Source organism: Anomaloglossus baeobatrachus, chromosome 1 (assembly GCF_048569485.1).
Source record: "Anomaloglossus baeobatrachus isolate aAnoBae1 chromosome 1, aAnoBae1.hap1, whole genome shotgun sequence".
NCBI classification, from domain to species: domain Eukaryota; kingdom Metazoa; phylum Chordata; class Amphibia; order Anura; family Aromobatidae; genus Anomaloglossus; species Anomaloglossus baeobatrachus.
The window spans coordinates 180,526,023-180,553,723 of record NC_134353.1 but is presented as its reverse complement, the minus strand read 5'-3'; the positions used below and the strand labels follow the sequence as shown (position 1 = coordinate 180,553,723).

The 27,701-nt window shown below is 47.2% G+C and overlaps 1 protein-coding gene across 2 annotated transcripts in view; it reads right to left on the bottom strand.

The window, feature by feature from the left end:
- The window catches only part of LOC142309813 (putative ATP-dependent RNA helicase DDX60), a 420,704-nt gene that overhangs the window by 377,530 nt on the left and 15,473 nt on the right, over positions 1-27,701 (bottom strand). The gene's annotated exons all lie outside the window — the stretch shown is intronic.

Sequence of the window (27,701 nt, the reverse complement as noted above, 5' to 3'; positions counted from 1 at the left end):
GCAACCACAGATCTGTCGCAGATTTAGCTCTGTGTGTGACAGGGCTTTTACTGTGCTAAAATGCAGCCTAGTGGGCATCCTCAACCACCTGATACCCCATAAACCACATCTAATACTTCTTCCTCCTCTGTCACCTTAGAAACTTTTCTCACCCAGGTCTCCGCCCGCAGAACCTCCACTTGTTTACCAACTACAGTTGGGGTGAATGAAAGCCCATCAGTTGTTATGGAAATGGACATGCCTGTGGATTCTGACCAATCTCACACCACGTTTCGCAATACACCAAAACATCTCTGCCTGCACCTCCCTCGCAGTCCACCAGTTTGTTCTGTACAATCTACTCCGCCCTCTCTCAGCACACCAGCCAGCCCTTGGTCCTGCAGTTCTGGTCATGCAAAAGATTATTTCCTCCTACACAAAGGTTCTGTTGGCCATGGACATGCTGCCTTTCTGCCTGGTGGATACAGAGGATTTTTGAAAACTGATGGGTATGGCTGTCAGCTGTACCAGTTGCCCAGTCACCATTACTTTTCTAATAAAACTGTGCCTTTGCTACACTATAATGTCACAGGCAACATTACCTTTTCCTTGACAAACTCTGTGTCTCCCAGGGTGCATTTCACCACTGACATCTGGATGATCAAGCATGGCCAGGTTCTGGGATCCCCGTCACCAGCAGCGGTGGTGCCCATTATCACCACAACCCGTGGGTGGCATCACAAACTATCTCCCAAAACAAACCACCCCCTTTTCACTCGTGGGCGAGGAGCGCTGCTCAAGTCCCCGGGTCCGGCCCACCGCTCAAGCCACTGAGCAGCAGCAGCAGTTGACCCGAGCGTAGCGAGCGCAGCCCCTCCGCCCGCGACACTAAGAGCTTAGCCAGTCAAAACCCTAGGAACACTTTGCAAAATTCCCACCAGTTACGCCATTGGGGGGCCTGAAGGGAATAGGGCCGCCCACATGGGGGGTTGGTAGTGAAAATGAGAAAGTGACAGAAGAAGTGAAAAAGGAGTGGAAGGAGTAGGAGGTGAATAGTGACTCCCTATGAGGGAGAGGTCACCGGTATGGAGCAGGGATCCCGAGGTCTACTAGGTGGCAAATGTTGGTCTGGGCCTGGTAGGAGCTGGAACCCCGGTCGCAGGGGATCGACTCAAGGGGCACAGACTTGAGCCATCACCGGGCAGGGACCGGGACAAGACGGGGTACGTGGACCCTAGACCGGGAAGTAGCTTCACGCGTCTCGGTAATTTAGTCGACGGGGGTGAAGACTTCAAGATTCATCCCCAACCCGCTCCAAAATCGGGGTACTAGTGCACCGATGTGATAGGACTTTCCCAAACTACAGTCTAAAGAAATCCTACGCGTGAACCCTGAGAGCAAGCTCACTCCGTTAGCCATACGGGTGAGCGGAACCCGAATAGTTTCAAACTTGAGGGTCCAATAGTGAGAAAGTGCCATGGAAAAGGCCACAGGCTAACAGCAACACCAAGGGCACGGATCCACGCATGCTCCCTCCCTGCTGCAGCGGTGCTCAGAATTCTGGTTTACAAGCTGTCAGTGTTATTATTCTTGGACTGAGTGAGTACGCTGAAAAAATCCTTTTCCTCTTCCCAACGGCACCCTGTCACCAACACCAACAGGCCCTGGGGCACAAACCCCCTACCCACGGAGGGGTTAACACATCCTGCTGCTACAACATCGCAAACGGACTCCCCCCTCCCCAACAGCAGCAGTGGTATTACACATTACCACGCACCGTGGGTAGTGTCAAAAACTTCTAACTCTCCTGTATATACCCCATTCTTTAAATTCTAGTGTCCGCACGAACCCGGACCCTGCAACCCCGGCTGCGCAGCAGTCGGTTCTTCAGTTTGCCCCTACGGGAGCGGAACCAAGATGTCCACCTGTTCTGCTACCGCGCGGCATCCCGACGGCTGCTGGCTCAGCCAGAGTCCAAGTAAAGCCAGAGCCAGATAGGGAGCAGAGGCCGGACGCTGATGCCCCCTACTGGGAACGACAACAATACCAGTTGCAGACAGAGATCGTAACCCGAGACCGGCGACGATGGGAGCTCGCCGCCCGTGATCGAGCAGAAAAGGAGCAGATAAGGAGCGCTGCTTCTCGACTTAAAGGGCCACGGTGCCATGGCCTTGTGGAGCGGTTTGACCCCGAGCAAGGATGGGGGTTTATCTCCGAAGCCGGCCTCTCAGCGGAGGTGTATGTGTCCCAACAAGATGTGGCGCAGCACCTTCCTTGGGGCCACCCGGAGCGTAACCTTCAGCCTGAAGAGATGGTTACCTATACCCGACATTGCGGGAAGCGGGGCTGGTATGCCCTGGAGGTAATTAAGCATGTGATGTTTGAGCAAGTGTATGTGTCAGCGTCGGTAGCACGTAGTCGCAAGGAAGTGTGGCTACGAGACCCGACAATCTATTACTAAGAAAAATGTTATATTACCAGTAGCTATGATGCCATAGAATTGTTAGGTATCGGTGCTTTCGTTTGTTATTTTTCATAATTTGTTATTTTTCATATAGAAAATGTTAGTAAATAAGTGCCTAATCAACCAGTTTTAATGAAAAGAGTGAAAGTTACCAGATTTGCAAGAAAATTGTTGAAATGTGTACAACCGGTACATGGACTTCGTTAAAGGTTTTTATATATAAGTAAATATGGACCATGGTCACAGGACTGGCGTGACCAACATGAACTTGTGTTTTGTATAATAGTTGCACCTCCTGAGCCAACCAGGGCTGCTGATTCGGTAAGCCAAACCTTCGACTCCGACTACAACTCCTCAATTTCTCTTGCACCGACTCCGACTCCTACATATATTGCTTATAGTTAAGCGAAAAATTTAGTGTAGTACATGAATATGTGTATGTGAACATCAGACATTTAATAATTTTTATGATACAATAATCAAGATATTTGGATAGAACATAAAATATATTTATTGGAATACAACTTTAGAACACAAAAAACTAATAAATTGTAAATATGTAATACACTATGTAATATACAGTAGATTACATGTATATCTTGTGTGTATATATATATATATATATATATATATATATATATATATAAAACATAGTGTATTACATATTTACCAATTATTAGTTTTTTGTGTTCTAAAGTTGTATTCCACTAAATATATTTTATGTTCTATCTGAATATCTTGATTATTGTATCATAAAGATGATTAAATGTCTGATGTTCACATTGTACTACAATAAAATTTTCACTTAAATATAAGCAATATACTAAATGTTATTATTTAGTATGTTTTTGTTGAAAACCGTTTTTTGCCACTTACATAGTGCATCACATAGTGTTATATATATATATATATATATATATATATATATATATATATATATATATATATATATATATATATATATATATATATATACAGTCATATGAAAAAGTTTGGGCACCCCTATTAATGTTAACCTTTTTTCTTCATAACAATTTGGGTTTTTGCAACAGCTATTTCAGTTTCATATATCTAATAACTGATGGACTCAGTAATATTTCTGGATTGAAATGAGGTTTAGTGTACTAACAGAAAATGTGCAATCTGCATTTAAACAAAATTTGACCAGTGCAAAATTATGGGCACCTCAACATAAAAGTGACATTAATATTTTGTAGATCCTCCTTTTGCAAAAATAACAGCCTCTAGTCGCTTCCTGTAGCTTTTAATGAGTTCCTGGATCCTGGATGAAGGTATATTTGACCTTTCCTGTTTACAAAACAATTCCGGTTCAATTAAGTTTGATGGTCGCCGAGCATGAACAGCACGCTTCAAATCATTCCACAGATGTTCAATGATATTCAGGTCTGGGGACTGGGATGGCTATTCCAGAACATTGTAATTGTTCCTCTGCATGAATGCCTGAGTAGATTTGGAGCGGTGTTTTGGATCATTGTCTTGCTGAAATATCCATCCCCTGCGTAACTTCAACTTCGTCACTGATTCTTGAACATTATTGTCAAGAATCTACTGATTAGAGTTGAGCGTGGTTCGTGGTTCTCCAGTTCGCGGTTTGAGTGATTTTGGGGGGTGTTCTAGATAGAACTAGAACTCAAGCTTTTTGCTAAAAGTTCGTTAGCTCGAGTTACGTTCGAGAACGGTTCTATCAGCAAAAAGCCTAGCTAATTACTAGCTGGCTTTTCACTGTGATAGTGTGAGTCACTCTCTGATTCACACTATTATCAAATTTCAGCATATAGTGAGCGGGGGGGGACGGGTTTTAGATCTGTTGTGCTGAGAAAATGCCGATCGCCTTTTTTTTTTCTTTCTTCCTTCCCTAAGCGCGCGTGTAGTGGGGCGGGCCAACATGTCAGCCAATCCAGACACACACACGGCTAAGTGTACTTTTTGCCAGAGAAGCAAGGGCATGTGTCATAGGCTAGCCATGTCACATGTCCTTGCATTTTAAAAACAGACATTTTCCCCCAGGACGCCATTATCTGCCATCTGTGTCTGGGTGTCAGTCACCGCTCACGCAGCTCCTGTCGCCGGTCCTGCTGTGTACACACAGCGCTCTACTCATTAGGGACAGAAGTTTATTTCAGCCCTTTTAAGGGCTAATTACAGCTGGCTCAGAGCCAAAGTTAGGTCCTTGGAAATGCTTTTTACAGCTTCAGATAACAGCGTTTGTGTAGCTAAGCTCAGGGAATTCCTTGCTGAATTTCACCATTAGGAGGGATAAGAGGGATAGAAAGTGAGGCTTCCTTTCCTCTACACTGACCCACAACCCAGCCACTGTACCCTTCTGCCCTTTTTTGCAAAGCCATTTTAATTGCAGAGTGCTGCCAGTTAGTGCCATCCAAAGAGTGGCTGCTATACTCCATTATTGTGCCACTTGTGCCTAGCAAGTCCCACCACCTCTGCATCCTCCCCTCCTGCACATTTTTGCAAAGCCCTTTTATTAAAAAGAGTGCTGCCAGTTAGTGGCATCCAAAAAGTGGCTGTTGTACTCCATTATTATGCGATTGTGCCAAGCAAGTCCCACCACCTCTGCATTCTCCCCTCCTGCACATTTTTGCAGAGCCATTTTAATTTAAAAGAGTGCTGCCAGTTTAGTGGCATGCAAAAAGTGGCTGTTGTACTCCATTATTGTGCCACTGGTGCCAAGCAAGTCCTACCACCTCTGCATTCTCCCCTCCTGCATATTTTTGCAAAGCCATTTTAATTGAGAAGAGTGCTGCCAGTTAGTGGCATCCAAAAAGTGGCTGTTGGACTCCATTAGTGTCCCACTGGTGCCAAGCAATTTCCAGCATTTGTGCATTACACCCTCCTGCTCATTTTTACTAAGCTATTATAATAGCAAACACTGAGGAAGCTTAGTGGCATCCAAAAAGTGGCTGTTGTACTCCATTAGTGTCCCACTGTTGCCAAGCAATTTCCAGCACCTCTGCATTCCACCCTCCTGCTCATTTTTACTAAGCTATTATAATAGCAAACACTGAGGAAACTTAGTGGCATCCAAAAAGTGGTGGTTTGACTCCATTAGTGTCCCACTGGTGCCAAGCAAGTCCCACCACCTCTGCATTCTCCCCTCCTGCTCATTTTTATTAAGCTATTTTATAGAAAACTCAGGGAATTCATTGCTGCATTTCATCATTAGGAGGGATAGAAAGTGAGGCTTCCTTTACTGTCCTGGTACCCACAGAACACGGCCACTGTACCCACTTGCCCACTTTTGCCACGCTATTTAATTTACCCAAAGAGCTGACTCTTTTTATGCCATCCTAAAATTGTCTGGAATACTAAGTTAGTGCTCCTTTGCTGCCAAGCAAGGTGCAACAAATGTGCATTCTACACTCCTTTCCATTTGTGGAACGCAATTATTAACTGCAGGTAGTCCAGCCAATCTTTGACGAAGGTGCAGGCGTGGATATAATGTTGCCTTCATCCAATGGTGGTTCTCTCGATGTCTGACAGCTCAACAATACCATCTGTTTCCACTTCCAAAACAAGTGACGACCTGCCAATCACACTCCCGCTTACGGGTAACGGGGTGGAAGTTCAGTGTGAAAAAGCATGTGTGACTGCTGTCACCACAATCACAGAGGATGAAGAGCATGCAGATGCACTTGATGGGGCAGGCGGTGGTTGCACAGCCCCGCTAGGCCGCATTGTAGCACAGTGAAATTCCCATTGCGACTTATGCTTCATTTTAAGTCTTGTACTTGGTGAGCTCCCCAGTATGCAGCAAAACCACGCAACAGGAAAATCACTGTAGGCAGTTGGGTTGATAAATGATTGTTTAACTTTCCCAAAACAAACAATAAGAACCATGCATAAAATTGAAATAATAGAACAATCTATTCAGTTGCCTACTACTTGCTAATCCCTCTGTGTAGCAGCAGTAATTGTGTGTTTGTGCGTGTGTGTGTGTGTGTGTGTGTGCGAACACGACTTACCAGAGGCGCATCACAAGAGCTTCAAAGTTATCTTCCTAAACAAAGACAAAACACATTACCCCCCCGAATACCCTTGTTAGCTGAAGCCTCACAGATAAGGCAGATGATAACAGTGTGAATGCAAACCACACAGCTCTGCAACACAGTCATGGAAATCTTGAAAAGCAACAGTCAATGCAAACATGTGTCACTGTCCCTCTATGATTTAAACTATACGTGACAATTTGACAGTGCAGAGGCAGCAAGTCTTATTGTCTATATAGTCGGTCTACCCAGAACAGATATGTGTTTTGCTAATAAAACAAAGGGTTGCATGCACGCATTACTGTCTGGGCAAAGCCTACCGTACCCATGTACTGTGATGTTCAGTTTCCAGAAATACAGACTTTACGCTCCTCTCATGGTAAACAGTATAGACAGCAACGGAAGAATGTTGGTCTGTGGCACAGGATGCTGCTCCCAGTCCCTGGCGTTACGGTCCTCCTCAACAAACTCCAATACGACTCCCCTCACAATTGAACGAAGTGTTTCCTCGGTGGCTCCTTGCTGTAACACACACCTTTAGCTTTTTTTTCTGTTCATAGACAGCATCTCCAAGTCCACACCCGAAGACCATTTTGCTATTGCTATAGTGACCAAACAGACAAAGGCAGATCCAAAAAAACAGCAGCCCCTTGTGTGTAGTCTGCAACAATGCATGCAATGAACGTCAAATAAGCATGTTGCATTGACAGTGGCTAATGCTGAGCAATACATCCTCACGCTATCAATTCATATCCATGTGACACTTCATGGTGGAAGTACTCAAAGTTGTGAGTTTTTGCTACTTAAGAGATTGTTACAAATTACATGACTTGGGTGATCCTTTGCTATGTCCAAAAAGTCCCAGGCTAGGCAAGGCTTACAGCCCATGCAACCTGCATAGCCAACATGACTTATACTCAGAGGCAGAATTGTGGCCGAGGATTCAGTTGTTGACGTACTTCCAGTACTTTGCCTCTGTCCAAGAAGACACAACGTAAACTCGTCAGTAGCATCCTCCTCCACCTCCTCTGCTGATGTCATCGACTGGCTGACTTTGGTTTGACAGTACGTGGGGTCTCCAACCTCATCATCACCCTGTGTGTTTTCATTCCCCTCGTCCTGAGTCCTCCGTGACAACCTCTTCCTGCCCTGACCGAATAGCAATGTTGTCGTTACAATCAGGTATCTGAGTCTCCTCATCATGTTTCCCATTGTCTCCACCAGGATGATGTATGGTTTGGAAATGAGGGTGTACATTATGCTCAACACCTTCTTCATCGGGGCCTGGATCCGACTCACAAAGCTTCTGGCCATCTGTGCAGATCATTTCCCCTGTCTTCTGGAACTCGCTGCCTCAACACGTTAGATTATCTGCTACACCCGCAAGCTTCAAATGGAACCTGAAAACTCATCTGTTCAGAATTGACTATAACCTTCAATGACCCCACCACCGTGCGGAGCTGCTGCCCAACCTACACCCCACCTACTGTCTCCTCCCCCAAATACTTTACAATGTAATCCTGCAAGGGCGGGGACCTCTTCCCTCTGTACCAGTCTGTCTATTCTTACTTATATATGTATTGTGTATGTAACCCCCTTCTCATGTACAGCACCATGGAATCAATGTTGCTCTATAAATAAATAATAATAATAATAATAATAACTTCTTTGTCTGTACTCACTGCAGCTTTTGAGCAGACCTCTGATTCACAGGCTATAGTGTGACTGAACAGCTCTGCAGACTCAACCAGAGCTGGTGTAAACTTGAGAGCTGTTATGAAGCAAGTGTGATTGGGTTGACACCACAGTGTAATGGAGAATTTGTGATATTGAACTTGAGGTGGAGGAGAGGCCACTTTATGGCGCACTTGAGATCCATTGAAGCAGCTGCTGTTTTGGTGCCTCATCCACATTTGTTAGCGATGGTCGTGTCCATGAAAAAAGGATCATATCAGTTTATCCACGGGAAGAAGTACACCTGTTATTTTGGCTGTTATTTGTTTTTACGAATCGGTGCCGCCGTAAACGCAAGCAACCTGCAGCGGTTCCAGTGGCGCCCAGGCGTCAGCTGCTATTTAGGGCTGTGCCTCAGGTTGTACAGCTGGCTGCTTTCTCCTCCACGTCTAAGTGTGGAGAGGCGGCTAGTGCGCATGCGTGTGCCGATTTAACCCAGCCACAGCCTAACTCCAGTGTTTTCTCCTACTGAGTATGCTCAGCCTGACTGTGCCATTCCTGAGGCTAAGTCTTCATTTCGGGCTACAGCGCATGCTCGTTTGGACTGTGCCTGAGTCATTCTGTGACCTGTGGTTCCACACACTTACACAGGGCCCTGGTGCTTGCCTCACTCTCGGGAGGCCACTACAACTAACTGCACCCGATATCAGCCCCAGGTGTCCCCTTACACTGCAGTGGCGGTCCCCACTGACCACAATACCGAGAGTGGCGTCACGAAACTACATATAAAGAAGCAACCTACCTGTGACCAGACTGTTACTCCACGTGGAGTCACTGAAGGTAACGCACCGACACAACACCTGTGGGGCTTCACACTTAGTGCGAAAAGCCTCTTTGCACAGGTACTTGCACTCCGTGCCGGGTCTAAGTCCTGTGTTGTGCCTAGACAGCATGCTGAAGCGGATAGTCTCTTTTCGGAGCTACTGAGCATGCTCAGACACTTACTGCATCAGAGGCTAGGTCCAGTAATGAACTCTTTGGTCCTGTCCCTGATGTTGGGGGCCCATATAGACTACAGGGCATCAGGTGTCCTGACGATGTGGCTAGGCCCCTCCCAACTGGCTTGCAGAGGCCCGCCCCTATGACTTGTCACCTCATTATTGTTGGTCAGACGATGACTGGTGAGGTGTTTGGGTCGTGACAGCCATGAGGTCATCATTGAAGTGGCGGTTCCGAATAGGACGCTAGTTATGCCACTCATTACGTGTCACTCTGCTTTTGTCTCCAGGAGGTGCATTGTGGTCCACCCTGGTTTGGGGCGGACCGAGGTTATAAAAGGGGCTGGAGCCAACAAGGAGGTGCGCAGTCTTCTATTATGCTCCGAAAGAGCACACCTCCATGTGTTGAACCCATTGCGGCTTTAGTCCAGAGGTAGACAAGGATAGGGCGTCGATGCAGGCCGCCACCACAGTTGGTAACGCAGAACGGTTAAGACCAGCTCCTGTCCTACCAGTCCTGCTAGTGCAGCCCAGTGGCATTAACAGGCCTGCTGCTGCTGATGCGCCTGCTGTCCACAGGTGTGACCCCTACGCACACGGACAGCATACCCAATGTCCCCTGTGTTGTTAACAGGGAGTTCCTGGGCTGGCTGGGCGTATGGACCCTGTGACGCTAACAGGGCTCCCACTCTCAAGATCCGAGTGGCGTCTAACTTGGTTCGGGCTATTATTAGTTTCATAGCCACTCTGCTCTGTATCCTCCACCTAACCTTCCAGTGGCCAGCATCTCCTATACCATCTGGGAGCACGGTGGACACCGACTGGCGATGGGGATATCTACCTTTCTCTTTCTTTTCTTCTTAATTTTTTTATATAGCGGTAACATAGTATATACCACCTTATCCAAATCTGGCATTCCCACCATAACAGATGTTGTTTCTTCAGCAAATGTTACTGTTGCTTAACCACCAAACCCACGGACACAAACTTTTTCACCTTTCCAAAACACCTGTTCCCCTTTCCACTAGCATCTGTCCTTTTTCAACTCATTTTGTATATGACCAAAAGTGCAACCCTGCGGGGGCACCGTACTCAACGCCGTCTCAGCACAGCATCCAGCCCTCAGTCCCTCAGATGTGGACAAGTAAAAGACCATTTCCTCCTATCCATTACAAAGCGTTGAGATTCACTCTGTGCAGCACAGGTGTTTAGTGGAAAAGCAAATCTAAGATTGCGTACCACCTTCTGCTGATACTCCTGCATACGTGCGTCCCTTTCTATGGCCGGAATTATTTCGCAAAATTTTGTGTTATACCAGGGATCTAACAGTGTGGCAACCCAGTAGTCAGCATTACTTCGAATTCGTACAATCCGAGGGTCATGTTGTAGGTAGTCCAGCAAGAAGGCGCTCATGTGTCTTGTGCATCCAGGAGGACCAAGTTCTTGGTTTGTTGGTGGCAGAGAGGTGAAAATTGTGCCTCCTTCCTCTGCCCTCTCCCCCCAACCTCGCACAACCGAAATGTGAGCAAGCTCTCACTCATCTGCTGAGTCTTCCATGCCCATCGCCAGTTCGTCCTCCATTTCTTCATGGGCTCCTGCACCTTCCTCAACAGTTTTGCTGATTCTATGCGCCCTTGCTAATCCCTCTCCCCTACCGTCCCATGAATGCCGCCTAGGTGCCGCTGACCATCTGGATCTTGTAGATCTTGTTATCCCTTCCGCATATGACTCCTCCTGTATTTCCTCCCCTTCCTCTTGTCCCAACACCTGACTCCGAATAATGCTTACAGTGTGCTCCAGCATATAGATGACCAGAATTGTCACGCTGAGAATGGCATCGCCAGTGCTAAACATCTTTGTCGACATTTGTAAACTGTGCAGAAGGGTGCATAGGTTCTTGATCTGACACCACTCCAGCAGCGTGATCTGCACCACCTCTGGATCAAGTTAGCCCAGGGTAGACGTCATAACGTATATTTCAGCAGAGCTCTGCGGTGCTGCCACACATGCTGCAACATGTGCAGATTCAAATTCTGGCGTGTCGGCACAACGCATTTCAGGCGTTGACCCGCCAGACCAAAAGACTTCTGGAACGATGAAAGTTGTTGAGCTGCTGGGTGCAAACGATGAAAGTGAGCACATAACGAGCGTGCCCGCTGCACAAGGCCATGTAGGCCGGGATGGTGGTTTAAAAATTGCTGGAAAATCAGATTCAACACGTGAGCCATACAAGGCACGTGTGTCACATTGCCCTGACGAAGGCCCGCAGCCAGGTTTGCATCATTGCCGCACACGGCTGTTAAGTCACCACCGGAGTCCGCTCAATCAATTTGTACTCCGGTCGCCAGGTGAGGGGTTCCTTTCATGCATAGTGCTGATGATGGGAAAGGAGTCGATGCCAGCAGCGCAGGTGGACGCAGGCTATGCTCAGCCACTGGGCTGCGTTACCTTGACAGATGCAGAACCACAGGCTGAATGTAGGTGGTGGGTATCTCACAGATGAAGTACCATCATTCAGCTACAACCAATGGGAATACAGCACAGCCTTTTTTAGGCCCATCCTGTCTGCAGACCACTGCCAGACATAGCTATGAACCTCTTGTTACTGTTACCTCCAGTTCAATTTTATGATTTTGTGTGCTTGTTACCTGACTACTTTTCCTGCTTGCTGTTTATGTACCTCGTTGTCCAATCCGCATTTTACCTCTGCTTGTTTTCTGATTAAGTCCTGGCCGTCCCATTCTGTTCCTCTTCCTCAATTAATGTTTTGACCCTGCATGACTACTATTCTCTGGAACCGCAGCCTTCCACAGGTATTGATCAACTTGGGCCCTGTGTAATTCCAAATCCCTGTATAGGGTGTAACGTTGCACCCCGCAACCTGGGGGTTCCACTCGCTTGCAGCGGTGTGAGGTAGCTTCAGCAACATATGTACACAGTCTCTTTATAAAGATTCTGGCAGTTTATTTAAAAACACTCTCAGCATAAACTGCTCTTAACATAAATGATCCATGTACCGTGGGCATCCAGTCCATTATAAGTCCATAGTGGAAGTTTTAGCAACTTCCCCACTCTCTGGCTCCTGCCAGCGTACAGCTCTAGCCAAGGTTCCTTCCATCACCCAGGGCCCTCTGCAGACCCCTGTCTGTCTCTCCTTCAGGAGAGATTCGGCCCTACAGCCCTGGCCTGGCTGCACTCACCTCAGTCTCAACTCAGACTCAATTTCAGAGCCCTGTGTTCAGCCTCCACACAGGCTGATACACCCAGAGCTCCCTGCTCTGCTCTCACTCGTCTCCAGCATACACACTGGAAGTCTAGAGCCAGTCTCTCTCTAGACTGCCCTAGACACACTCCACCCAGGTTCAGAGACAGGATTGCTTTAACCCCTGGAGCCACACCCACAGGTGGTAAGGAGTGTGTAATCAGCATCACACACCCTTCCATGGCTCTGCATGTAATGCAATCCTGTGGAACCACAGGTCCCAGCCAACTTCACATTGCAGAGCACCCACGCTTCTGCAAAACATACCGGCCCTTTGTAATACAGCCGGTTGATACCTCACATACCCTCCCCTCTGTTCAAACCCGTAGGGGAGAACACTTGCCAACGACCTGGGGCCGCGAGACAAAGTATCCCCGCTGCCATGCCGCACCAGTCGAGAGGGCCGTCCAAGGTGCCCAAGAGCATTAGTCCCTGAGACATCGCCCAACACTGTCACTAAACCCTGTCTTGTCAACCTAGGGTTAAATGACGTCCCTTTTCCAGACCGTTCTCTCCCTGACCCCCTCCCAGGGTCACCGTAGTAGAGAGACACACGTCCCAAGTAAAACCTACAGTCTTGTCCGAACCTAGGCTTACTCATGTACCCCCAGGGCTACTGTCGGGAACTCTAAGCTCATAGCGGCTATTATCTACAGTACATCGTAGGTTACTTCTCTGTCGGCGATTCCTTTTATCGCGCGTCTTAACTACTGGACCGACACGCCATCTTACACTTCTTTCCCCTGAACAACGGGTGGAAGACGGCTGCTGTCCCCCACACAGTTGGCGAAGCTGCTCCTCAATTTTCAGGTTTTCTTGCCTCAACCGCTCCATGTCACGTACATGGTGTACCCGATATTCAAGAAGGCTTCGAATGTTTCCAAGACTCTCTACCATCTCGACACAGACGAACGGAACCATACCAGCTTCCCTGGGTAATTTGCTCTCGTTAGCAGCAGGAATTCTTAATCGCACTAAACCCGACTTATTCACTATGTCTTGCATGACTCATTCGGTTTTTCCAATGACTCTCCCCACCAGAGCCCAGGGTACTTGGACGATATCTTCCGCCAGACTCTGCGCTTTCCTTTTATACTCTAGCTGTCTAGTGGCTTCCTCATTTTGCAGTTGGACCTGCCACTTCATACGAACACATCTGAAGTGCATGTCCTTTAGAATAGCCACCCGCTGCCCAGTAATTTTACTGGTGGACAATATCACTAACTGTTCAGCCTCTGGGGTACAGTAGACCTCATGCGCTTCCACAGCTCTCTTAAAGTCATCATGCATGCACTCGGTGGCACACGCATCTCTTAAGTCCTCAGGTATATCCACCATGCACTTGACTACAGAAGTCTCATTCATCCCTGCCGCTTCCACATGCTTGTCCAGTTTAGCTTACAGAGTCAGCTCTCTTTGGGCCTCCCCTGCTTCAACAAGTTTGGTCAGGATCGACACTCGCTGCTCCATCTGCTCCAAGGCTACCTGGGACCTGGACTGGTACTCTGCCAAGTGACTTCGGAGCTCAGCCACTTCTTTCTCCAGCTCCCTTACTCTACTCTCAGTAGCCTGGCTAAGAAGTATCTCTTGTTGCAGATGGTCTTTGCTCATCCTCTTGAATGAGTCTTCACTTGCGGACCTCTCTGGTCTACGACACCCTCTTTCCGAGACTTCTTCCACCTCTACACCTCTGGCTTTTTCGTGGGGTTCAACTTTATCATAGTCACCCCTCTCTTGGGTCTCAGCTGCTTCACCTTCAGCAGCCTCACAGATAGGTGGCTCGTCAGCTTGCTCAGAAGCGGGAGAGAATTCGGCTTTCAACTCTAGGGTCGGCTCCTTCTCCATGGCTTCATCGCACGGACCACTGTTGTCCCGACTTATCGGTTTCTCTGGCAGCACGTCATCGCTTGCCAGTGTACCCGCCTCAGCTGCAGAACCTTTGGGTTTCTTACTCTTCTTACCCACGACCTTCTCTATATCCTCCATCTTGGTTTTACCAAGCAGGTCAGGCAGGCTCTCAGTCCTGGATGAGACCTCTGGTCCAGACTTCACCTCCTCAGAGGCTCTCTTCACTTCAGCGCCAGCTGTTTCTTGGGTCTTCACTGCATTACCTTCAACTTCCTCTGGGGTCTCTGCAGTGTCACCCTCAGCCTGGGTGTCACACCCTTCAACATGGCACTCTGTTCCTTTTAGAGATTTGGGGCTGAATTCGCTGTCATCCATCCCAGCACCCGGTAGTTCAGCAGTCTGCTCACAATGACTGTTGGGGATTATTCCTCCCCCCTCACTCTCCAGGATTCCATTTCCTATACCACTCTCGCTTGACAGACTATCAGCTGCACCCGGGGAAATCATAGGGACCGCCCCCATTACGTCCTTGGTTGGCTCCTTTTCTGCGTTTTCACCCTGCTGATTTCTGTCGTTACAATGTGTCAGTTCCGTCTCCGATTCCTCTTTCTTTTGTAGGATATCACCGTCTGACTCTACTGTAGTAGTTGTTACTGTCACCATGTCTTCATTACCCAGGCACGTCACTTTCTCTGCACCCTCAGATGGCATACACTGTGCCCCTTCTCGGCGCTTATTACGTCTTCGGCGTCGAGAGGATGTTTTACCCTTCTCGCCCATCTGTACCTCACTGTACTCGTTTGTCCCCTTTCTAGAGTCAGTGTCTTTACTGGAGTCATCATCACTCCCCCTGGTGTCCTGGACTAACATGTCCCCGCTTAACCAGGTGTCAGTCTCCTCCCCTGAAACTACTTGGGTTTTAGTGGTCAGACTGTCACTTCCCTTTGGAGACGTCACATCACTAACTTGGGGAGACCCTCTATGTCCCTTGGTCACCCCTAACTCTGGAAAGTTCTTATTTGGAGGTGCCATCTCGTCTTTGCACCTCAATATACCACAGGGGATCGGTATAACCTCATACGGTAAACAGGCTGTCTTAGGCGGGGGCCGACTCATTCCTGTGCAATCGGTCCCGGCCTCTGTCTTCCATAAGTCCTTAAACAACTCAAAGTCATGTCCTATGATTACTGGATAGATCAAATCCCGAACCACACCCACGTCTGAGCGCCCCATACGGTCGGGCGTCTGAATCATCACTCTGGCCAGAGGATATTCTTTAGTGGTCCCATGCACACAGCTTCCTTCTATTGTCCTACCCTCCATAAAATGGAGATTGAGCATGGGTCTCACTAAGGTCAGCTGGCTCCCCGGGTCTAACAGACCAGACACACGTAGCCCATTCAAGTCCATGGAGCACTTCTGTGGCCTCACATCGGATGGATAACCTATACCGCAGGTAGGACATAGGTAAGGCGAACCCCATTGCCCCTTGCCATAGTCCACCTGTTCGGCTTGAGAATGCTCCACCCCGTGTGGGTCATCAGCGCTTTCTGAGGCGCCGCCCCCTGTTGGGTAACCACCCCCTTCCAGGACTCCGCCCCCTTTTGGGTAACCATTCCCTTCTGGGACTCCGCCCCTTTTTTGGTAACCATCCCCTTCTGGGACTCCACCCCCTTTTGGGTAACAACCCCCTTCTGGGACTCCACCCCCTTTTGCGGTTTCCATGCAATGTCCTTAGCCCCCAGTTCACACCGTTCGCCCTTATCTCCCTGGACACCCAGTGTCCATACTGGTCCCCAAAGGGAACGCTCAAACTGGTCCATGGCTGCGACATCGCTACACACTGACAGCTCCTGCTGTCCCCGGACCAGGAACTGGTACAGCTCCTCCACAACGTCTGCAGGGACCATTCCCTATTTTTGGCTTTCAGCCCCCACTGCTGTCCCTGGACCTCCTGGCACATGCTGTTGGTGCTGCTGGCTCTGCAGCAGCTGGTTCAGGAGCCCCTCCATGATGCAATGAGAAGAGGAACAGGAGGGGCGCTCCAATGCATAATACCTGGTGGTCAAAGACAGGGGGGGGGTTAGAGAACCACTAACCTTTCCGGGTTGTACCGCCCGTACAACCAGGATCTCCAGCCTGTGGTGTATCACTGCTCACCAAGCAGGGCCTCGCAATTCCGGCTGGCCTGGAACCTCCAGTCACTGGTCTCTCGCCACTGCAGCACAGAACCCCGCAGACCCGCTGATTCACCGCCAGCAGCTGGAGCATGCTGTCCCTGTTCGTGGACCCGCCGATCCACCGCCAGCTGCTTGAGTGCGCAGACAAAATTTTCGTGGACCCGCCAATCCACAGCAATACTTCCTAGGCCGTTGCCCTTAGCAACCAGGCTGCGTTGCCCCTAGCAACCAGACCGCATGCCCGCATTCTCCACCTGGGGGTTCCACTCGCTTGCAGCGGTGTGAGGTAGCTTCAGCAACATATGTAAACAGTCTCTTTATAAAGATTCTGGCAGTTTATTTAAAAACACTCAGCATAAACTGCTCTTAACATAAATGATCCATGTACCGTGGGCATCCAGTCCATTATAAGTCCATAGTGGAAGTTTTAGCAACTTCCCCACTCTCTGGCTCCTGCCAGCGTACAGCTCTAGCCAAGGTTCCTTCCAGCACCCAGGGCCCTCTGCAGACCCCTGTCTGTCTCTCCTTCAGGAGAGATTCGGCCCTACAGCCCTGGCCTGGCTGCACTCACCTCAGTCTCAACTCAGACTCAATTTCAGAGCCCTGTGTTCAGCCTCCACACAGGCTGATACACCCAGAGCTCCCTGCTCTGCTCTCACTCGTCTCCAGCATACACACTGGAAGTCTAGAGCCAGTCTCTCTCTAGACTGCCCTAGACACACTCCACCCAGGTTCAGAGACAGGATTGCTTTAACCCTTGGAGCCACACCCACAGGTGGTAAGGAGTGTGTAATCAGCATTACACACCCTTCCATGGCTCTGCATGTAATGCAATCCTGTGGAACCACAGGTCGCTGCCAACTTCACATTGCAGAGCACCCACGCTACTGCAAAACATACCGGCCCTTTGTAATACAGCCGGTTGATACCTCACAAGGGGTTAAAGGGTTTCAGGGTTCTGTGGGTCCTGCTTGATGAGTTGCTTCCCTCTAGCCTATCCTTTAAAGCCCATCTGAGTGTGTGGATCAAGGAAGGCATGTAGGCTGGGATAGTGGTTTAAACACGTGAGCCATACAAGGCACGTGTGTCACATAGCCCTGAAGAAGGGCCGCAGACTGGTTTGCATCATTGTCGCACCCGGCCTTCCCTGGCTGCTGGTTGAGTGGAGACAACCATTGATGAAACTCGGTCTCACTTTCCAGAGCTTACCGTCCACAACTCCTCAGCGGTGTGACTCACATTTCCCAGACATTTCTAAGTAAAGAGTCGACCGCATCATGCTGTTGGGCTCTGCTGCCAGCATAGTAAGGAGGTGTGTGGGATTCCTTGGGCGCAGTTACAAGGAAGGGTGACCTGACCAAACAGGGTTTGGGCCGAGGTGGAGGACCCACATGAGGTTGAGGAGGCAGAAGCAGTGGAGGAACTTTTACATACAGAGGAAGAATTGACACACAACTCGTGGGGACGGCAAGACTTGTACAGGAGACCCTTCTCCATCTCTCACCTTAGTTACCCAGTGCCCAGTCAGCAACATGTAACTCCCCTGTCCATGCTTACTGGTCCAGGTATCTGTGGTGAAATGCACCCTGTCACACACAGAGTTTCTCAAGGAATCGGTGATGTTGTGTGCAACCTGCTGTGGTAGCACGGGCACGCCTTTCTCGGAGAAGGAGTGGCGACTGGCCATCGGCTCTTGGGGCACTGCAATGGGCATAAGGTCTCGAAAATCCTCGGTCTCAAAAGGGTGTAAAGGCAGCCTTTCTGTAGCCAACAAGTTGCAGATGCTGAAACTCAACCTCTTAGGCATGTCATGCCCTTTGAAAATCATGTAAAACACAGCGAGGGGACTCCAACCACAGTCTCCCTCGTTTCCACTAATTGGGCCACACACACCCCACTTGACTGGCATCAGTTGACCCCCCTTTTCAAAATGAAAAAGATGCTTTGCATGAAGCACTCTCAAAAATACGCGTGCCTTTCACCTCCCCTGGATGACCCAGGGGAAGAAAAGTCCTCTGAGAGCCATGACTTGTTCATCTTGGTTCTTTTAGAAACACAGCGAGGGGACTCCAACCACAGTCTCCCTCATTTCCACTAATTAGGCCACACACACCCCACTTGACTGGCATCAGTTGACCCCCCTTTTCAAAATTAAAAAGATGCTTTGCATGAAGCACTCTCAAAAATACACGTGCCTTTCACCTCCCCTGGATGATCCAGGGGAAGAAAAGCCCTCTGAGAGCCATGACTTGTTCATCTTGGTTCTTTTAGAAACACAGCGAGGGGACTCCAACCACAGTCTCCCTCGTTTCCACTAATTGGGCCACACACACACACACCCCACTTGACTGTCATCAGTTGACCCCCCTTTTCAAAATGAAAAAGATGCTTTGCATGAAGCACTCTCAAAAATACACATGCCTTTCGCCTCCCCTGGATGACCCAGGGGAAGAAAAGTCCTCTGTGAGGCATGACTTGTTCATCTTGGTTCTTTTAAACACAGTGACGGGACTCCAACCACAGTCTCCCTCATTTCCACTAACTGGGCCACACACACCCCACTTGACTGGCATCAGTTGACCCCCATTTTCAAGCTTACAAAGATGCTTTGCATGAAGCACTCTCAAAAATACACCAACCTTTCGCCTCCCTTGGCTGACACAGGGGTAGAAAAGTCCTCTGTGATCCATGACTTCCTCATCTTGGTGAACGTTAGTATGTCCACATTGTCAGTGGACAGACGCGTGTGCTTATCTGTCAGCACACCCCCAGCAGCACTGAAGACAGGTTCCGAGAGAACGCTGGCTGCGGGACACGACAAGATCCCCAAGGTGTACGTGGCGAGCTCAGGCAATTTATACAGATTGGAAGCCTAAAATGAGCAAGGCTCAAGTTGCACAGTAATGGCATCGATGTTCCCTTGCATATACTCATATATCTGTGTCTCCTCCTCTTTTTCCTTGTCCAGCTGTTTTGTTTTCGCATGAGTATATGTCCTTGTCACTTTCCCATGTGTTTGTTTTGTGTTGTGAGTTGTTTGTCTCCTTTTGGACACCTTTGAGGGTGTTTTCTAGGTGGTTTTATATGTTTGTGATTGCCTCCCATTGTTTCCTATGGGGTTCGAGTGGTTCGCCGAACCGGTTTGCCGAACCGAATTCGAACGCGACCTCCGTTCGGCGAACCAAGCTCGAGCCGAACCGCGACCGCTTCGCTCATCTCTACTGCTGATACTGAGTTGAATCCATGCAACCCTCAACTTTAACAAGATTCCCGGTGCCAGCATTGGCCACACAGCCCCAAAGCATGATGGAACCTCCACCAAATGTTACTGTGGGTAGCAAGTGTTTTTCTTGGAATGCCGTGTTTTTTTTGCCTCCGTGCATAACGCCTTTATGTATCACCAAACAACTCAATCTTTGTTTCATCAGTCCACATGACCTTCTTCCAAAATGTAACTGGCTTGTCCAAATGTGCTTTTGCATACCTCAGGTGACTCTTGTGCAAAATGCGCTGTGTTGTTGACCGATGCACATTGACACCATCTGCAGCAAGATGAAGCTGCAGGTCTTTGGAGGTGGTCTGTGGATTGTCCTTGACTGGTCTCACCATTCTTCTTCTCTGCCTTTCTGAATATTTTTCTTGGCCTCCCACTTCTGGGCTTAACAAGAACTGTACCTGTGTTCTTCCATTTCCTTACTATGTTCCTCACAGTGGAAACTGACAGTTTAAATCTCTAAGACAACTTTTTGTATCCTTCCCCTGAACAACTATGTTGAATAATCTTTGTTTTCATATCATTTGAGAGTTGTTTTGAGGAGCCCATGATGCCACACTTCATAGGAGATTCAAATAGGAGAACAACTTGCAAGTGGCCACCTTAAATACCTTTTCTCATGATTGGATACGCCTGCCTATGAAGTTCAAAGCTCAATGAGGTTACAAAACCAATTTAGTGCTTTAGTAAGTCAGTAAAAAGTAGTTAGGAGTGTACAAATCAAGAAATTGATAAGGGTGCCCATACTTTTGCACCAGTCAAATTTTGTTTAAATGCGGATTGCACATTTTCTGTTAGTACAATAAACCTCATTTCAATCCAGAAATATTACTGAGTCCATCAGTTATTAGATATATGAAACTGAAATAGCTGTTGCAAAAACCCAAATTGTTATAAAGAAAAAAGGTTAACATTAATAGGGGTGCCCAAACTTATTCATATGACTGTATATATATATATATGTGTGTGTGTGTGTGTGTGTGTGTTATATATAACACTATGTAATACACTATGTAAGTGGCAAAAAACAGTTTTCAACAAAAACATAGTAAATAACATTTGTGCAGTCTATGAATTTGTTGTAAAAAGTAGAATTGCCTCCATCAGATCCTCCTTCGCAGATTACCTCAAATCTGACCTAATAATTTTAAGGCTAGAGAACAACCTCTCTACAGTAACTTGGGTTGGAGGAAAAGCCATAACCACATGGGCAACATCTCTAACAATTTCCGTGTATAAAGGAATTGCCTCATGCACAGTCAGTTTTGATGAACGGTTGAATTTTTCTATTTCTTTGAGTGTAAGTGAAAAATTTTACTGAAATCTGGTCAATCTGCTGCTATAGGAGATGGAGTGACATCTTTTTCCTTGTGGCAATGCTTTGCCTGCTCCATGTCATCTAAATACTTGTCAAAGTTACACTCCTCATCTGATGAGGATGAAGATATGGCAGCAGTAGCACTGTCAGGACCCAAGTCCTCTTCCACCTGGCAGTCCTATAGCCGATCATCCTAACTGCTACCTCACTCAAAGCTTCTTTTCCTTTAGTAAGCTGTTGATCATCAAGCAGTATACGATGACTTGGGTCCACATACACAGCTGCCAGAAGAATTTTATTTTCCAATAGCTGTGTCTCTCTCCGTTTCATTGAAGCAAAAATGCCATCAGTGATTAAACCTCCTCTTTAGGGCAGGCAAAATAGCAAGTTCTTCCACTCCCTTATGAAAATGCCAGGAGTTAAATCCTCAGCTTGTAATTTTTTAGTCACGGTAAATGGGTGATTAAGCAATTCCTTCAATTCAGCCACTTGTGTCCATTGACCTTCATTTAAGGTTACTTGAGGGTTCACCATGTCTATAAGAAACGATTTTAGTTCAAGCAATCGCTCAGTCATTAAATAAGTGCTGCCCCACCGAGTGGCTTGATCAACAATTGCCCCTTTCCAAGCACGTCTCTTCAAGATGGAATCAATTTTAGGGGTTCTAGCGGCAATAGCCAACTTCCTTACTATTCCAATTAGATTTCCAGCATGTCCATCTAGTTTCACACATCCGGTTTCTCGCCGGTTTGGCGGATGCAGCGCATGCCAGTACAGTACGATACAGTACAGTCGCAGCGCCGCAACTTCTGGGTCACATGCTCCGGTCACATGATAGCATGTGACCGGTATTTGTCGCGCTGCCACTGTACTGTATACACTGTACTGGAGAGTGCCGCATCCGCCAAACCGGCGAAAAGACGGATGTGTGAAACCGGGGTCCCTCTTGCAGACTCTTATTGCCAGCTGCAGCGTGTGCACAACACAGCACATGTGATGAGTAGGAAAGTGTTTTGAAGCAGCTTCAACAAGATCATCTAATCCTAAAGTATCATTTTGCTGTTCTTTTGTTGCAATATCTGTTTGTTCCTCAGTTACATGAACAGTGCTGTGGGCTTCCATCTCTAATATACTAAATCCTAAATTTTCATCTAGCTGTTGTTCATTACTCTCATTCATCAGTTTAATTGTACTTATCAAGTTTGAAGCATTGTCCTTTACAATAGCAAGAACCTGTTCTTTTTTGAGTTCCTAATCTTGCAGAACTTTTTCCACTAAGGCCTGGAGAAGCTGGCTGATATGAAAAGCTTTACTACCTTTACTGCCAGTGTCTTGGTAACAATTTCTTTCTTGTTACAAAAATATGGAACATTGATGGCAAAATAATTCAGTGAAATGCAGTGACTCTGGCATCCCAGCAAAGGCAATGGGTGAGAAGATAGGACATTCAGACACAGCATTTTGTGAGGATCCTCACAGAGAATGAGCATGTCAGTTTGTGTGGTGTTTCTCTAATCTGCTTTTGCTATTGAAAGCATTATTTATGAGCTCAAAAACCCTTCAGGTGATGCGTTTTTTTTAGAAAGCTGATATGCTTTTGCAGCTGACAAACGTATCCTCAAAAAACACAGCAAAAACGCTGTGTGTGGATGTAGCCTTAGATCAGGAATAGAACAGACATTTATAGGACATTTCATAACTTTCCCAAATTCCTATGAAAAAATATTCAGCACTTTCTGTATTGCACTACTGTCCCCAATTTATTATATATTTGAGGAGTCGGAGTCGGTGCATTTTATACCGACTCCGACTCCACCAAAATGAGCTCCGACTCCACGGCTCCGACTCCACAGCCCTGGTGCCTACCAGAGTCGTCTAAAAGACAACACCTGGGACCTTAACCTGGTCACAGACCCAAGGATAGGTTTCCAAGGGGTCAGGTTGTTTGGGTGGCAAGTTATTGGAATTCAGGATGTTGGGACTGGCAGGTCGCAGGAAGACGCTGCAACAAAGTAGGTTCAGCCTCCGTTACCATCGAAACCGGTAGCGTCCCACCGTTGGGTGACGAACTCTTAACAGTTTTAGTAACGTTTAAGTGAAGTACCTCCCCTGTGAGGGATGGAGTTCGTTAATAAAGAAGTCATGTTAACCTTTTATATATTCTATTTTGCAGTTAAAAATAAAAATAAACCTCTGGTGTCCTGTAGCTCGGGGACAAGCTACATTTAACCAAGGAGGAATGTGATGCCCTGGCCTATCAGGTCGTCACAGGGTATTATGCAATCTGCCCTTCTGCACAGTATCCCCTCCTCCTTGGTTATGGATCCTGGTCCTTTGGTGTTGCTAACAGCTTAGGCAGTCAAAACCCTAGGAACTCTTTGCACTATTACCACCAGTCACACCATTGGAGGGCCTGAAAGGAACAGGGGCCGCCCACATGGGGGGTTGGTAGGGAAAGTGAGAAAGTGACAGGAGAAGTGAAAAAGGAGTGGAAGGAGTAGGAGGTGAAAAGTGACTTTGTGAGGGAGAGGCCAACGGTCTGGAGCAGGGCTCCTGAGATCAACTAGGTGGCAGATGTTGGTCTGGGCATGGTAGGAGTTGGAACCCTGGTCGCAGGTGGTTGCGTAAAGGGGCATGGACTTGAGCTATCACTGGCCAGGGGCCAGGGCACGATGGGGTACGTGGACCATAGGCCGGGAAGTAGCTTCACGCGTCCCGGTAATTTACCCGACGGGGGTGAAGGCTTCAAGATTCATCCCCAACCCACTCCAAAATCAGGGTACTAGCGCACCGATGGGATAGGACTTTCCAAAACTACAGTCCAAAGAAATCCTATGTGTGAACCCTGAGAGCAAGCTCACTCCATTAGCACCCTGTCACCAACACCAACGGGCCATAGGGCACAAGCCCCCTACCCACGGAGGGGTTAATACATCCTGCTGCTACAACACGGCCACCGGGCTCACCCCTCCCCAACAGCAGGGGTGGTATTACACATTACCACGCACCGTGGTTGGCATCACGAACTTCTAACTCCCCTGTATATACCCCCTTCTTTAAATTCGAGTGTCCGCGTGAACCCCTGGGTTCGGAGACCCCTCGAGCCACCACGGCTCCGGATCTGAGCGGTGCTGCCGCTAGCACGGTGGCGGTACATTTAGACTTGGCGATGATGTAGTGCCAGAGGTGTGAGAGCACCAGCCCTATGCCTGTGTGTCATCTTGCTGTCCATGGTGAAGGTAGAAATGCTGGTTCAGGCCTTATTAAAGAGCCAGTCCCACGCATCCATGTTGCAACATTCGACTATTTGTAGTCTGTGCAAATTGTTTCCACTTTTCCTGTTGTCTGATTTTAATTTTTGTAACTATGAAGACTCCAATATGGGTCTCCAAATTGTGTCTTGTCTGTACTGGCATTGGTGTGGGAGCAAGAAGCCTAATCCTCTCACTCTTCCACCTCTTCATTTTTAAAATGGAAATGCCAGGCCACATCCTCTGTGTTGCATGTACCATACCTCAGTGCTGTGCAAAGACACTATGGGGAAATAGGAGAAGGGAATTGATGCCACTGTCCTGCTTTCTGCCTGAAATGTTTTTAAATATCAATATTCCATGATGGATCTCCAAATTGTGTCTTGTCTGTACTGGCAGGGATTTGGGAGCAAGAGGTCTAATCCTGTCCTCATCCACCTCTTGATTTTTAAATGGAAATACCAAGCCCCATCCAGGGTGTTACATGGACCATACCTCACTGCTCTGCAAAGACACTATGGGGAGATGGGGGGCAATTGATGCCACTGTCCTGCTGTCTGCCTGAAATATTTTTAAATATCAACACTCCAAGATGGGTCTCCATGTTGTTCATTGTTTATACTGGCAGGGTTGTGGTAGCAAGAGGCTTAATCCTGTCACTCATCACCTCTTGATTTTTAAAATTGAAATGCCAGGCCACATCCTGTGTGTTGCATGAACCATACCTCACTGCTGTGCAAAGACACTATGAGTATATGGGGGAAGGAAATTAATGCCACTGTCCTGCTGTCTGCCTGAAAAAAATTTAAATATCAAGATTCCTGTGGGAGCACCAACCCTATACCTGTCTCTCACTTACCTCAATATTTCTAATGTCAATAGCCTAGGACGCTAATGGCTATGCCAAAACAGTGGAATTGCGCAGTAAAATATATTTTTGTTGTTTTGAAGGCTTTTTGACACCCTAAAGGTGTATTATCTGCTTTAGGTTTGGCCTCCCATTGAATCCAATGAGCTTTGGAAGGGTTCGACGAACCTTTCGGCGAACATAGGGAAGTTTGCCAAGGCTCGACGAACCAAGCTTTGAAAGGTTCGCTCATCTCTAGATAGCAGTAAGTTTTTCGTACATGTGGTCGGCACACTATGCAAATGTTTCACCAATTGGGGAACACCAATTTTCCTCATAATATGCCAGGTGTCTCGTCTCAAAAATATTTAAACAATTTAAAAAAAATTATATTTGTGGTAAAAAAAATTACAGTCATCAAAAACTTTTTACTTTAAATTCACCACCTCATAACAAAAATTACTCAAACTTAATAAACTAGATTGTAACATAGGTATACACCCACAAGGGCGTGCTAACATGCTACTCAATGCATCATCACATATTTGGACTATATTTGTGTTTCTGAACTATTTTTACCCTCTGTATGGTGGATTATGTTATGGACCATTTGATTTGCTTGGAATTAATGTTCTTTGGATTGCTCATCCATCTCTCGCTCTGTTGATTGTGTGATATGGGAGAAGGCCACTGTCACAGACACCAAAAGCTGAGAAGATTCACGTGTCAAAATCAAGCACCCAAGTAAAAGGCTGCTGTTTTTAGGTGGAGTGTGTACAGCCTAATATTGGACTGTTAAAACAAAAAAGTGTGCAAACATTTTTTTTTAACAATGCACATTTTGTGAGGTACACAGTTGTGTTTAAAACTCTGCATTTTTGAGGTCACTCTTTAGGATGTAAAAAAATGGCTTGCCTATCTTACAGTGCAGCAAGCACTCACTCTATGATTGAATTCAGGATTTGGTTTTAGTTACAAAAATAGCACAGTGGGCTTTAGTACTGCCCTCCTTTTTGCAGCATGTGAAGAAAAACAATGCAACTATTAAGGCGCTGTTACTGGAATATATTCACAGACTGAGACTAGCACCCCCATTTTGAATCTGCTTGATCAGATTAGGTTTTCTATCGCTAGGTTGAATGAACTGTGTTCTTAGACACCCTATCTCAACACTGTACAAGCATAATATGGCGGTCCTTGACCAGAAGACATTTTTAATACTGACTGTAATAGCCCCTCCGATTAGCTACGCTAGACCATGTGATAGGATAGCTGCATGGCATTATGGGGAATCCCATGCAACTGTGCATGATGCCTGGTGTAAGCTGGCACCAGGCATTTTTTTCTTTTAATTCAATTTGCAAACTGTTTCAGCAGATATGACTCAAAGTCAGTCCTCTGCAGATCGATATGTTCATCTCTGTTGGGAACAATTAAAATTTATAAAAAGGAAACTAGTGAAAAAAAATTGTTGAGCATAGAGAGAAGTGTCCATTGAGTGGTTCCACTCCCGCTTTATGGATAGTGTGAGACCCACTATCAAATACAATCCAATGAAGACAACCATCCAGCCAAAAACATCTCACCAACCCAAATTCTTCTGCTTTTTCTAAAACACAACGGACTTTTGAAATAATCCATAAGACACCTGCCTGCCTGCTGATCAATAACATGAAAGATTAATTATTCTCACAAATCTGTGACGTTAAGGCCATGTAGAGAAAAATTGAGTAAATGGTGTACTGTAAGGGGTACTTTGCACGCTGCAACATCGCAAGCGGATGGTAGCGATGCCAAGCGCGATAGTCCCCGCCCCCATCGCAGCTGCGATATCTTGTGATAGCTGCCGTAGCGAACATTATCGTTACGGCAGCTTCACATGCACTTACCTGCCCTGCGACATCGCTCTGGCCGGCGAACCGCCTCCTTCCTAAGGGGCGGGTCATGCGGCGTCACAGCGACGTCACATGGCAGGCGGCCAATAGAAGCAGAGGGGCGGAGATGAGCGGGACGTAAACATCCCGCCCACCTCCGTCCTTTCACATAGCCGGCGTGAGCCGCGGGACGCAGGTAAGGAGATGTTTCTTGCTCCTGCGGCTTCTCACACAGCGATGTGTGATGCCGCAGGAATGAGGAACAACATCGTACCTGTCGCTGCCGCAACATTATGGAAATGACCGACACTACACCGATGAAACGATTTCAACGCTTTTGCGCTCGTTAATCGTATCAAAAACGATTTACACACTCCGATGTCGACAGCAACGCCGGATGTGCGTCACTTTCGATTTGACCCCACCGACATCGCAGCTGCGATGTCGTAGTGTGTGCAAAGTACCCCTTAGTGTCCTGCTCAATTTGGAAGCATACTAACATTGATTATATGTTTTTTTGCACACCTTGTTACCAATGCTAAGCACTAATCATATTACAACACACATATGCCCACATTAAAACCTATGTGTATCTGCTGGAACTGTTATAATAATAAATCATTAAATATATTGTGAATTTTTTTGTGCTCGGTAGCACAAGGCTATATTCAAACATTAACTGCAGTCTTTCCACTGTTTCTGTGGACAAT